This window comes from Corvus moneduloides, chromosome 1 (genome assembly GCF_009650955.1).
Source record: "Corvus moneduloides isolate bCorMon1 chromosome 1, bCorMon1.pri, whole genome shotgun sequence".
NCBI lineage: Eukaryota > Metazoa > Chordata > Aves > Passeriformes > Corvidae > Corvus > Corvus moneduloides.
The window spans coordinates 126,456,777-126,467,916 of record NC_045476.1 but is presented as its reverse complement, the minus strand read 5'-3'; positions in this window follow the sequence as shown (position 1 = coordinate 126,467,916).

Here is an 11,140-nt window from a genome sequence, read left to right as displayed (position 1 = left end):
ATTTGGAAGCTTTGACTCTCTAAACTTTGCACAATTGTTGCACAATAATCCTTTCTGCTACCACCAGGCTACTTCTTCCACCTCTCTCACTATCCTCCTAGTGCATACATGGGCCCTAGAAGAGTACCCATGAAACTCATTGCAAAGGAAAGAGGCACTGACTGTAGGTCACAGTCACAGGCGAGTTGAGGTCTCAGCATGAAGTATGGAATAACACACATTCTCCAGTCAAAGCCCAGGAACCAGTTCATTGACTCTGAGTCTTAGGGCATGCAAGGTCTTAGGGCATGCAAGGTCACAGTCCATTCTGCTGAATTTTGTTTTGAGAAACACTCATTTGTACTTTTATTTATGGAGCTAGATTACTGTATTGGAAAATCTAATGAACTCTATATCCAAGTCTTGGAAAAGACCGGGCAACATTTGGAGGCAAATGATTCACTTAGTTGGCTCCTCGGACACTGAATGGGGATACCAAATACAAGTGACTGCCAGATTGGCAGTTTGTGTCCAAGTCTTGCAGTTCTTTAAGGAATGAATCAAGATAAGCATCAATGGCACAAATTCTGCTGCACCAAGATCAATGCAAAACCTCCTACTGACCTCAGGCACTCGGACTGTGTGGATGTTCTGGGAAGTCTGTATTCTCCTTTACTGGGAAAGGATTTAGTTTCTTTCCAGAAACAGAAACATTCTTAGTGTGACACCTAGTGTCAGAAACAAACACCTTATAGACTCAGATACGACAGACCAAGGAAATAGCTAAGTCAACAGAACTGAAAATTCAAGTAACAAAATTACAACAAAACATTATAAATGCGAACTAACATCTAAAATACAGAAAATTCTGAGGATAAAAGGTTTCTTTGATAAATAAATCCATTAAAATACATACTGGTCATCCTCTGTACCCAAACCCAACTCTGACCTTATTACTTCTTTGGTCAGCTCCGTATATTCTGTTCTCTGGACTCTGCTTATACAGCAACTACCACAGTCCGGTTTTATGGGAGTATTTCAGGTGTCATTGTGGGATGTAAATCATTCCTGCTGACTTCAAAGTGCACAAAAAGAAACTACAGGGAAGCAGACTTTAGAAGTCAACATATTGACTTGAACTATTGTTGTGTTTGTATGTTTGTAGGTGCACATGAAACAAATTCAAAAAGAAAGTTAAGATAAAAAAAGGATTAGGAAATGATGTTCAAAATGTTAAAGTCTCTTCAAAATCAAGCTAATAGCACCTCAAGAAAGGTGCGGGGAAATGTCTCTGAATCATTTACAAGTCAGCAATTCAGGAAAGCTATTAATTCTAAATAGTAATTACAATTGATTAAGATCTGGCACTTTTAGGCCTAGATCTGTTTAAATTCAGAGGATAACACTGTTGGAAAGTGGACTACATAACTGCTGGTGTCTTTTGACCATTTTTTTGGTAAATGCAGGCCAAATACAAAGGGGAACATAGGTTTGGTGCCAAGTTTTTGCAATCTGAAGGCTAATCTGGCAGTCAGGCTTCTGGAGGCTGACTGATGGCTGGATTTCTTGATTTAGCAAAGAGGAATTATGTTTTGAGCAGGCACAGTGACATTCACTGCCATCTTCTGGAAGTGCTTCTGAAGCACTCATGCTGGAAGCATTCAGAGCAATGTCAAGGACTTAGTATCTGTTAAAAGCACAAACAAATCACTGAATTGATGTCAGGTCTCTTTCAAAACCAAAACTTCCTCCCAAAACAGAAATTTTCCTAAACAAAGTTTTCATTTTTATAGAATAAACTTTTCCACTAAAGATTTGCAATGGCAAATCCCTTAGTACTTACACATACCAGCTCAATTGCTGAACAACTATACAGAAAGCCCTTACAACAGCAAACTTACACCCATTTTAAAAAGTTCTGTTGATAAAGGCACCTGTGCAGAAGCTCACTGCCATGATCATATTGATCTGACCATTTCATTCTATGAACAAATGTAGTTACAATGCAGCAAAAGCAGCAACCCTACAATATCTCTACAAGCATTATATAAAGGGAAACCAGCAAAATATGTCAAATTTGTAAGTTACATACATTAAATACATACATAGATATTTATATGAAAGTGGGTAATTTATTTTTAGCTGCCTCAATGTCAGGCCATTATTTCCTGGTTAGCTGGCTAAGTTCCTGTAGGGATCATGATTTTAAAAGACCAGGAGTAATAAGTTCAAGGAAGCTCTTCTAGCCATGAAAGTCAAGGCCGTTGTTAAACGTATCTGTGCAAAGGAACTTGTGGACATAAAATCTATCTGCACAATATTTGATGATGACAATATTAAAAATGATGAGAACAAAATAAAATCTCATATCCTGAATTGCAAGGAGCTCATTTCTCTTGTACCAAAGTTCCCTTCTCACCAGGGTCCTTTTTGTGCACAACACACAGATCCTCCTCCTGGATCTGGTTTTCTACAGCTACAAAAAGCAAAACAAAGTCAGGATGAAAGGTATCCACTGCTACCAGCCTGTGAGGAGGCCACAAAAACAATAAAACAGATCTAGAATCTCTGGCTTTTCAGCATATCTTTGCATGAAATTGTGTTTCCTTCTGCAGGAATCAGATAGGTTAGGCAAGCCATGGACGTAGGATATTGCAGGACTCTCATTCCCAAGGGCTGGAGAGCCCACCAAGTGCTGGAAGGTGTTGGGTATCCTCACCCATATTGCTGGTCCCCCAGTACTGACATCACTATGACAAGGTCGGGGTATGAGAACTTTTTGTCTTCTTCAGTGTACTCATCACGTAAGTATTAAAGAGGTTAGAAAACATGTAAAGCAGAGCATAAAGAGATCTATTTTTACTGGTTGCTCCGCATGGGTCTTACTTCATGAGTCTTCGATTCCAGCCAAAACCTCTTACTTAGCTGTAAGAGAAATATAGATATTCAGTTGTGAAAATTGATTTTTTCCCTCAGCTATTTTAATTGGAGGTGACTTTGAAAAAGACAGAACTCTAAAAATATTTTTGGTAAGTTTAAACTTACATCTGTATGCAAGATGTTCAGCAGAAATTAATTATCTCAATTTATTAGGGAACTGCTGGTAACACTAAGGTGTCTGCTTCTTCCATGTAACACATTTAATGTCCACTGCATGGGCAGTGTGAAACACATTTACTCTTTAATTATGGTTACAACAGATTTATTCTGCTGCATCATTGAGTAATCAGTCACCTGTTATCTTCATGAATTTGAAATATTTCTATGACTAGTAATGAAATCACAGAGCAGAAAAATAAGATCACAAAAGGGTTTGTATTTTCTCTATAAGTTTGTTATAAGGATTGGGAAAGGTAAATTAATTCTGACTTGAAATCTTTCACTCTTTTAAATATTTCCATAGGTGTCTTCTAATAGAAAGTACAGCCAATGCGGTTTTTAAATATTTAGATACAAACGTAGAGCCCAAACAAAGAAACAGCTCAAATTTCATTTCAAAAATCTACTTTACAGCAGACAGATAGTATTTTAACACAGAACATTTCTTTTGAGAGGTCTTCTTCCTAGCGAAAATAAGAAATTCCCAAAGGAAAGGGTTCAGTCACATGTTTTCTAGAAATCATACATGCACTAACAGTGAATAACAACTTACACTACTTAGTATGTATGACACACATTGAAGGCCTTATTCACGAACTCAGTCTAATACAGGCTGAAATATTTTCTTAATTTTTTTTAGAATCACTCATTAAAATCAGTGTCCAAGCTCTAACTGAGCAAAGATGCTCTATCACGTCCCTAAAACATATGCTTAGCTCTAAGAGTATGTTTAAATCTAATTAAGTGTTCTTTAGAATCCACAGTGTGGGTAAAGAGTTCAGCTCATATAAATGTGAATAAATATTCCTGACATTCTTTGTGGCATAAATATTTTACTTTTTCATGTGGAACTTAAGAAAATTGTTTATGCAAAAACACCATTTTGAGAAACAGCCTAAAACTTCTGTACATTTCAAAATTAAACTTTTCATCTTCTTCAAATACTTTCAGCATTCTTTCCAGATATTCCTCTTCCCCAAACTTGACATCCATCATGAACAATTTTGTCCCTTCCTAAACAGCATTTTTCAGTTAATTTATTTTCAAATGAAAGGAGTTATCCAGTTCTACTGGTATTTTAAATTAGCACAAGTTTTACTTTTCCAAATACAGAGTTTTATTTCAGAGAAGTTTAAAGCACAACTGTCAGGAGCAGAAAACTACAAAGTAGACCTAAGAACTACAGCTTTGTCTGGAACACAGCAGGAAATTTGGCGGGTGACTAATATCCTAATAAAAAGACCTCGTTGTCTTGATAGTATTAATTACTTTAGCACTGCTATGATGTGATCGTACTTCCTACTTATGATCCTGGGACACTGTAACCGTCCACAATCCTACATACTTTCCCTCTGAAGGGTGGAATTTTGCGTTTGTGAAATGCTCCTCTGTGAACACCACTTCCTTGTTCCTCAATGCCATAAAAATTCTTTTCTAGAAACTCTGTGAAGCCTCAAGACTAGAGGGGTCAGCTTAAATGCAAATGGACAAGAATATAAGCATTCTTTAATTTTTTGCTTTCTCAAACACATGGATTTATACTGCCTACCACTACCCTACACATAAGTAAGCAATAGTTCAAGAGGAAAACTTGAAAGTACTCCCGACTGTTGCATTTCAGATATGGGTCCTTGTTGCTGGATGTTTTAGTACATCTGGGCTGTTCATCATAGCTTGGAAGCAATATGGTTTTAGTCTTTCCCTGCTTGGTGAGTCAAATGCTGTTTCTTTCTACACTGTTGAAACAATGAAATCATAGCATCATAGAATATGTTGAGTTGGAAGGGTCCCATCAGGATCATCCAGGCCAACTCCTGGCCCTGCATAGGACACCCCTTGTGCCTGAGAGTGTTATCCAAATACTTCTTGAACTCTGTCAGGCTTGGGGCTGTGACCACTTCCCTGGGGAGTCGTTCCAGTGCTAAACCACCCTTTGTGTGAAAAATCTTTTCCTGATATCCAACCTAAACCTCCCTGACCCAGCTTCGTGCCATTTTCTCTGGTTCTGTCTGGATGAAGAGATCAGTACCTTCCCCTCTGCTTCTCCTCTTGAGGATTTTGAAGACCACTATGAGGTCTCCCCTCAGTCTCCTCTTCTCCAGACTGAATAAACCAAGTGACCTCAGCCACTCCTCACAAGAGTTGCCCTTCAGACTCATCACCATCCTCATGGCCCTCCTTTGGACACTCATTTATAGCTTAATGTATTTTTCGTATTGTTGGTGCCCAAATCTGCACACATCACTTAAGGTGAGGGCACACCAGTGCAGAGCAGAGCGAGACAATCCCCTTCCTTGCCCAGCTGGTGATGCTGTGCCTGATGCCCCCCAGGACACGCTTGGCCCTCCTGGCTGCCAGGGCTCTACTGACGCATGCTCAACTTGCCATTGACCAGGACCTCAGGTCCCTTTCCACAGCACTTGTTTCCAAGCTCTTTTTCCCCACACTATTCACACAACCAGGGTTACCCCATCCCAGGTGCAGAATCCAGCGACAAATCACCCAGCAATTACATTCCTCCAGCACAGACCAGAAACTGCCCATAGGGCTTGCTGGCTTACATTTTGATTGTGCATTCTAAAACAAGATACTTTTAAAAACCCACTCGGATGTAGATGTCAATTTTTGATCTAAGGAATAACTCAGTTAGAACTGTTCTGCCCCAGAATTAGTCCCAGGACAATGTTCCTGATGCATGTGCATTACTATATAGGCAGTAGTCATTGCTCTACTCACCAAAATGCCACCTGACTTTTGCAGCATGGCCTGTCAATGAATGCTGTGCATTCATTGTCCTTTCCATCTTTTTTACAGCTTCTTTCTTAGAGGCAAAGATGTAACTTTTGAGCTTTCAGAGAAGGTCACACAATAGACATAAAAGAAAACTCTCTACATGGTATGAGTCCGTGAAAGGACTATCCAGAGTTTAGCCAACAATAGCTTACTATTGATTATTTGATATTAAGATATTATTTAATTTTTGCCTACTTTTTTACAATCTGTCTTTACCACAGCCCAGAATACGCAAATTGTCTTTAATCCTGTACCAAAAACTTAAATGGGGAAGGAGCATCCCCCTCAGATTTCTGTCAAGGCTAGAGACAGCCATCTGTCCTTCACAGAAACAATTCTTCACAAAAGAAAAATTAAATGGATGTTGATTGAGAGTTCACCTAAGCTAATGGTTCGATCAGACATTAATGTGACTAATGGTAATGGCCCCTCTAGATGAGTTACATGTAATAGTGCTCCAGCTGCTTTGGCTTTGCAGAAACCAGTCAGATGACTGAGAATAACTTTTCTGGTCTTCAATTAATCTCTGGTGACTGAAATAACAAATTAAAATTATGAGCAGTTCTGAATCTGGGGGGCGGGGGGTGGTTATTACTATTTCTGTAAGGCTTTAAAGGACATTTAAAATCTCCTTCGCTACTTGGAGTTCAAATACTCACTTAACAGCTTCTCAGGACTTAGACTTAGCGCTGCAGTTACCCAAAACGACAGCCTGATATGGCAATCTGCATTCAGTAAAAGGCCACTGTAACATACAACTGTATCATGAACTTGTTACAAAAAACAACTGTCCCCCAAGCCCCTTTGCAGTTATGTAGCAATGTAAAGGTTACAAATAAAACCTGCAAGGCTATTAAATTTCAAAGTCATTATATTGTATTTCTATTATGCTCTTGATCATTTTCTAACAAAGTATTTTGAACCAAAACTGCCTATTACTTCTCACTGCCCCATATTTCTGGCCAGTGTGTGGGTTCTCAATACCCCAAAGTTTCATTTTCAAAAAGTCTTTGTCCTCAAATGCTTAGTAAATACTTCAAGAGTAGAGCTTCTTTTCAGTGATTTAGAGAACAATGAAATTTGGTCTAAGGTACAATAATTTGGTAAATGCTATGGTGCAAGATGCTGATGGTACAGATTACCAAAATAAATACTTTGCTTCACAGACAACATAAGAGATGTCTGAACAAAACTTTTCAGGGCTACAGTATAGATGCATGTGAAGTTGGTATCTTTTGATATAAAATTACTGATTTTTCTTTTTAATTACTGAAATAGTTAGTGGAACAAATTCCAGTGTTGTTGGGGAAAAAGTATCTTATTTCCCAAAATGCAATTACTGAGATTAAGTCTGAGTGTAGTCTGATTATATACACAAGGGAAATGCTGCCTACATGTCCAGTAGAGTGGTTATGAAAGAAAAGAGTGCTTGCAATGACCCTTTTATCATCTATCCAGTATTCATTAGTATTACATACTGACTCCCTTCCTGAACACACATGAAGAAGTGGCAACACAGATGAAGAGTAAGGATAGACCTGAGTAGGTTTTTAGGAACATAACTAGAGACAGAAACAGTATGTGGTAAAGCTACAGCATATTACTAAACATAAAGTGTTGAATTTGCCAGTTTTCCCATAAGTGCTGAAAATACAAAAAAAAAAAAAAAATTGAAAATGTAAAATAGAAAAAAAATGTTCAATGGTCTTTTATTTAGGCATCTTAACTTGCCATAGTTATGTAATACTGCAAATAGGAAGATGCCCAAAGAAATACCCTTTCTGGTTCCCTTCCACTCCTTTTCTGCATGAACTTTCTTTTGCCTCTGGGTTGGGTCTTACATTGTGAAATAATTTGGGAAAAAATAACCTTTTGTTAGTGCAGAGTGTTTTCAGATCAGGATTTTCAGCACTTTGGCACATTTAACATCATATTACATAGAACAAAGTGCCAGCAAATTAGAAGGTGAGGACAAGTTGGGTCCACAGCACACTTGCTGTGTTAGACCGTTGCTCTGGAACATTTTCTGGAGAGCAGACCAGCACAACTGCACTGAACCAAGCGTGGACTGCCTGGGAAGACAGAGCAGTTTTTAGTGCGTCCTGCAACAGTACCTGAAAGTTACAATTCTCTGTCAGACCAGCAAGTCCTCCCTGCTGTTTCACTGAAAGAGAAATAAGGATAAAAGATCAAAATATGTTATAATACTCTGGAAGTTTAAATCCAGCATAGAAAAAATTTCCCCCCATGCTTCAGTCTAGGAAATAAGAGTAAATACAGAACATACGTCCTCCACAATTTAAACAAATGCAGCTCCATGCTGCCATGGCCAAGTGCTAGGACTGTCCTCATTAGCTACTGTTCCGGTTTGGCCAAATTTAGAAATATATCCTCTGAGAGAAGACAGGTCACAACCATCCCTCCCCCACCAGGTTCGGGAAAAAATAAATTCTCCTCGAAGGAAAGTGGAGGAGATAAAAACTATTTATTTAACAAACACACGGGAAAAGGAAAATAATGCTAAATAATAAAAATCTCTCGCTGTGGAAAAAAAATCTGGGAAAGTGTTAGAGTCCTCCCTTTGGTCTCCCTCCTCCTCGGAGCTGGGGCTTGGCCCAGGGCCAGGCCCTCTGTGCTCAGTGGAAAGTCCTCCTGATGTGTTCTGATCTTGAAGCAGTCCAGCAGAAAGGGGAGAAAACCTGAAATTCCAGCGAAGGAAAAAAAGTTCAACTCTCAGTCTCTCTCCGGAGAAAAAGAAGCTGAAACTGACCAAAAGCTGACTGGAAAGCAGCAAGCCGGGTGCTTCCTCGCTCCCCTGCCGCAGCTGAAAAAGTCTCTGTCTCTGTATGACCTTGAACAAGCTGCAAACTGCTTTGAAGAAGTTTTGCTTAGGGTTTCCTCCCCCCTCTCAGGCTCAGTTTAAAGGCATAGAAAGGTACAAAATTAATTCCTGGGCATAGGGCAGCGATATGGGATACACATCATAAAATCACCCCAAGACAGCTACATTAAAGCAATATGGGAAATCTCTACACTATGCTGTAGTTACTTCTTGTGCATGTGCAATAGAAGCATGACATGATAAAGATAAGGAAACGATATTAAACCACTTTGTGCCTTTTTGCTTCTTTTTCTAAGTTCTCATAAGAAGAAAAAATAAGAAGAAAAACAAACATTCAAACAAACATTTAAGAAGACTGATGAGCAGAACAAAACACCTCCTCTGCTATACCTGCTGTTCTCTTCCTCACAGTGGCCCTGAACTAGGGGAACCAAAATGCCAATTCAAATCAACTTAAGTCTAGCTGGCTATACAGGTTATATCTAATGGAGCAGAAAACCTGGCCTTTTATTTGCTGAATTAACCTCGAAACACTTGCACTGTGTAGCTCAAGCAGCCTGGAATCAGAACATGATGCCCCATCATTCCTCACCATGCACTGCCTAGAGGTTCTGCCCATGAAGACATGCTGGGGGCAACCAGGTATTTTGATATCTATAAAGCACTGTGCCCTTTCAGTATCTAAGAGCAATTTTTGCACTTAGGCAAAATCTACAAAGTCTCACAACTGTGCCATTACCCACCTGAAAGGAAGAGAAATGAGAGGGAGACAGAATTGCGTGATAATCACAAAGATTTCTTTTCTCATTGCCTCACAATACACATTATAATTGCACTATATGCAGTAGAAAATTAAATAATTCTATATAATTTTTTCCTGGGGAGGGTGCATCTCTACTTCCCTAAAAACAGGTATGGTTGCTTCTTACCTTTGAGGCCCATCTATTGGGTCAGATCCCAAATATTTCTATTTTATTTACTAGTTCCCTGCTAAGAAACTTCCACAATTGAACCTTCATCTTAGGCAGTCTTCCACTGAACAGGACCAATTCCAGAAGCTGAATATACATACAGTCCCTGAGATTCTTTCAAAAATACAGTTGGTCTTCACTTACTACATTGACTTTACCACCTCACTTTAAAAATGTTTATGTTCCTGGGAATAACTATCTCCTATGAGAATGGTAAGCAGGATATACTAATGGATTTCCTGGTACTTCAGTCTAAACAGGTAACTCTGTTCTGTCCATCAGAGCAAGATTCAGTTTTGAGTGACTAATTTCTTTAGGTATTTTAATGTACCATGTTTAACACAGGTCATATTCAAAACTGAAAAAAGGATTCCATTAGTTTCACTCTTGAGATTAATGTGATTGCAACCAGATAGCTTGGAAAGAGCAGTGGATGGAGATGGATGTATATCCCTGATACTGATGGAAGGAATACTCCCTTTTTTAAAGGTAATTGTAACTTCCAGTAAAAGCCATCAAGAACTATTTATTTAATTTCAATAGGAAAGAGCTCAGCTCCTTGCCGAGCTGAGAGAATGGGATGGAGAAGACAAGGAGTGAAGTTTTGGATTCTTAAGGGAACCCTTTTTATCTTTAAGTTAAAACCCAAAACTTCCATAAGAGAGAGGCACATGTTTGTGCTGACTGATTGTGATTTTTATTCTTATATGGAAAGGCTGAAATGTTTACTTGAAGCTTTGAGCAAAACCTGAAGAGGGGATAAGGAAGGAAGATGTTAACTGCAGAGACTGCTGGGAGAGGTTTATGAGGAACTGCCTTGGCAGCAGTTCACAGTACACCAAGTGCTGAAAAACTGTTTTTTGAAAAACTGTCTCAGACCATGTTCAGAAAGCACCAGAATGCAGTAAATGCTTCTATTGATTTTGCATTATTAAATCCAGAAAATGACCTACCTTTGCATGATACGCAATTTACTTGATTTAGTACACTAATAATTCTGTCTCTAAGACCAAAATGAAAATCACAGTGATTCTCCACTCTGAAATTGGATGACTGCAGAGGAATTTTTTTTTTAGATTATGTAAATTTCTCAAGGAAATTTAAAAGCACTTGTTTTAAACTGTTAAACTGCTTCACCATTCTTACCAATATGAACTGTTAGTCCCTTGGGCTCTACTATTTTAGGGTGCTGACAAAAAAGTTGGCAGGAGGCAGTGGAGTCTTAACAATGGTGAGATTTGGATTGGAGCCATAATGGGCCTTAGAAGAGAGGGGAGATGGGTCTTAATGGTGCATATTGAAACTGGAAGATCAGATGTCCATTCAGGACATCAGTAACCAAGTAAGAGTTACATTGCATGCATTTGTGATTTGAAATCCACATTAAAATACAAACGAAGTCATAAAACCTGAAACTTTTAGATGATACTCACCATATACTCACTATAGCACTGAT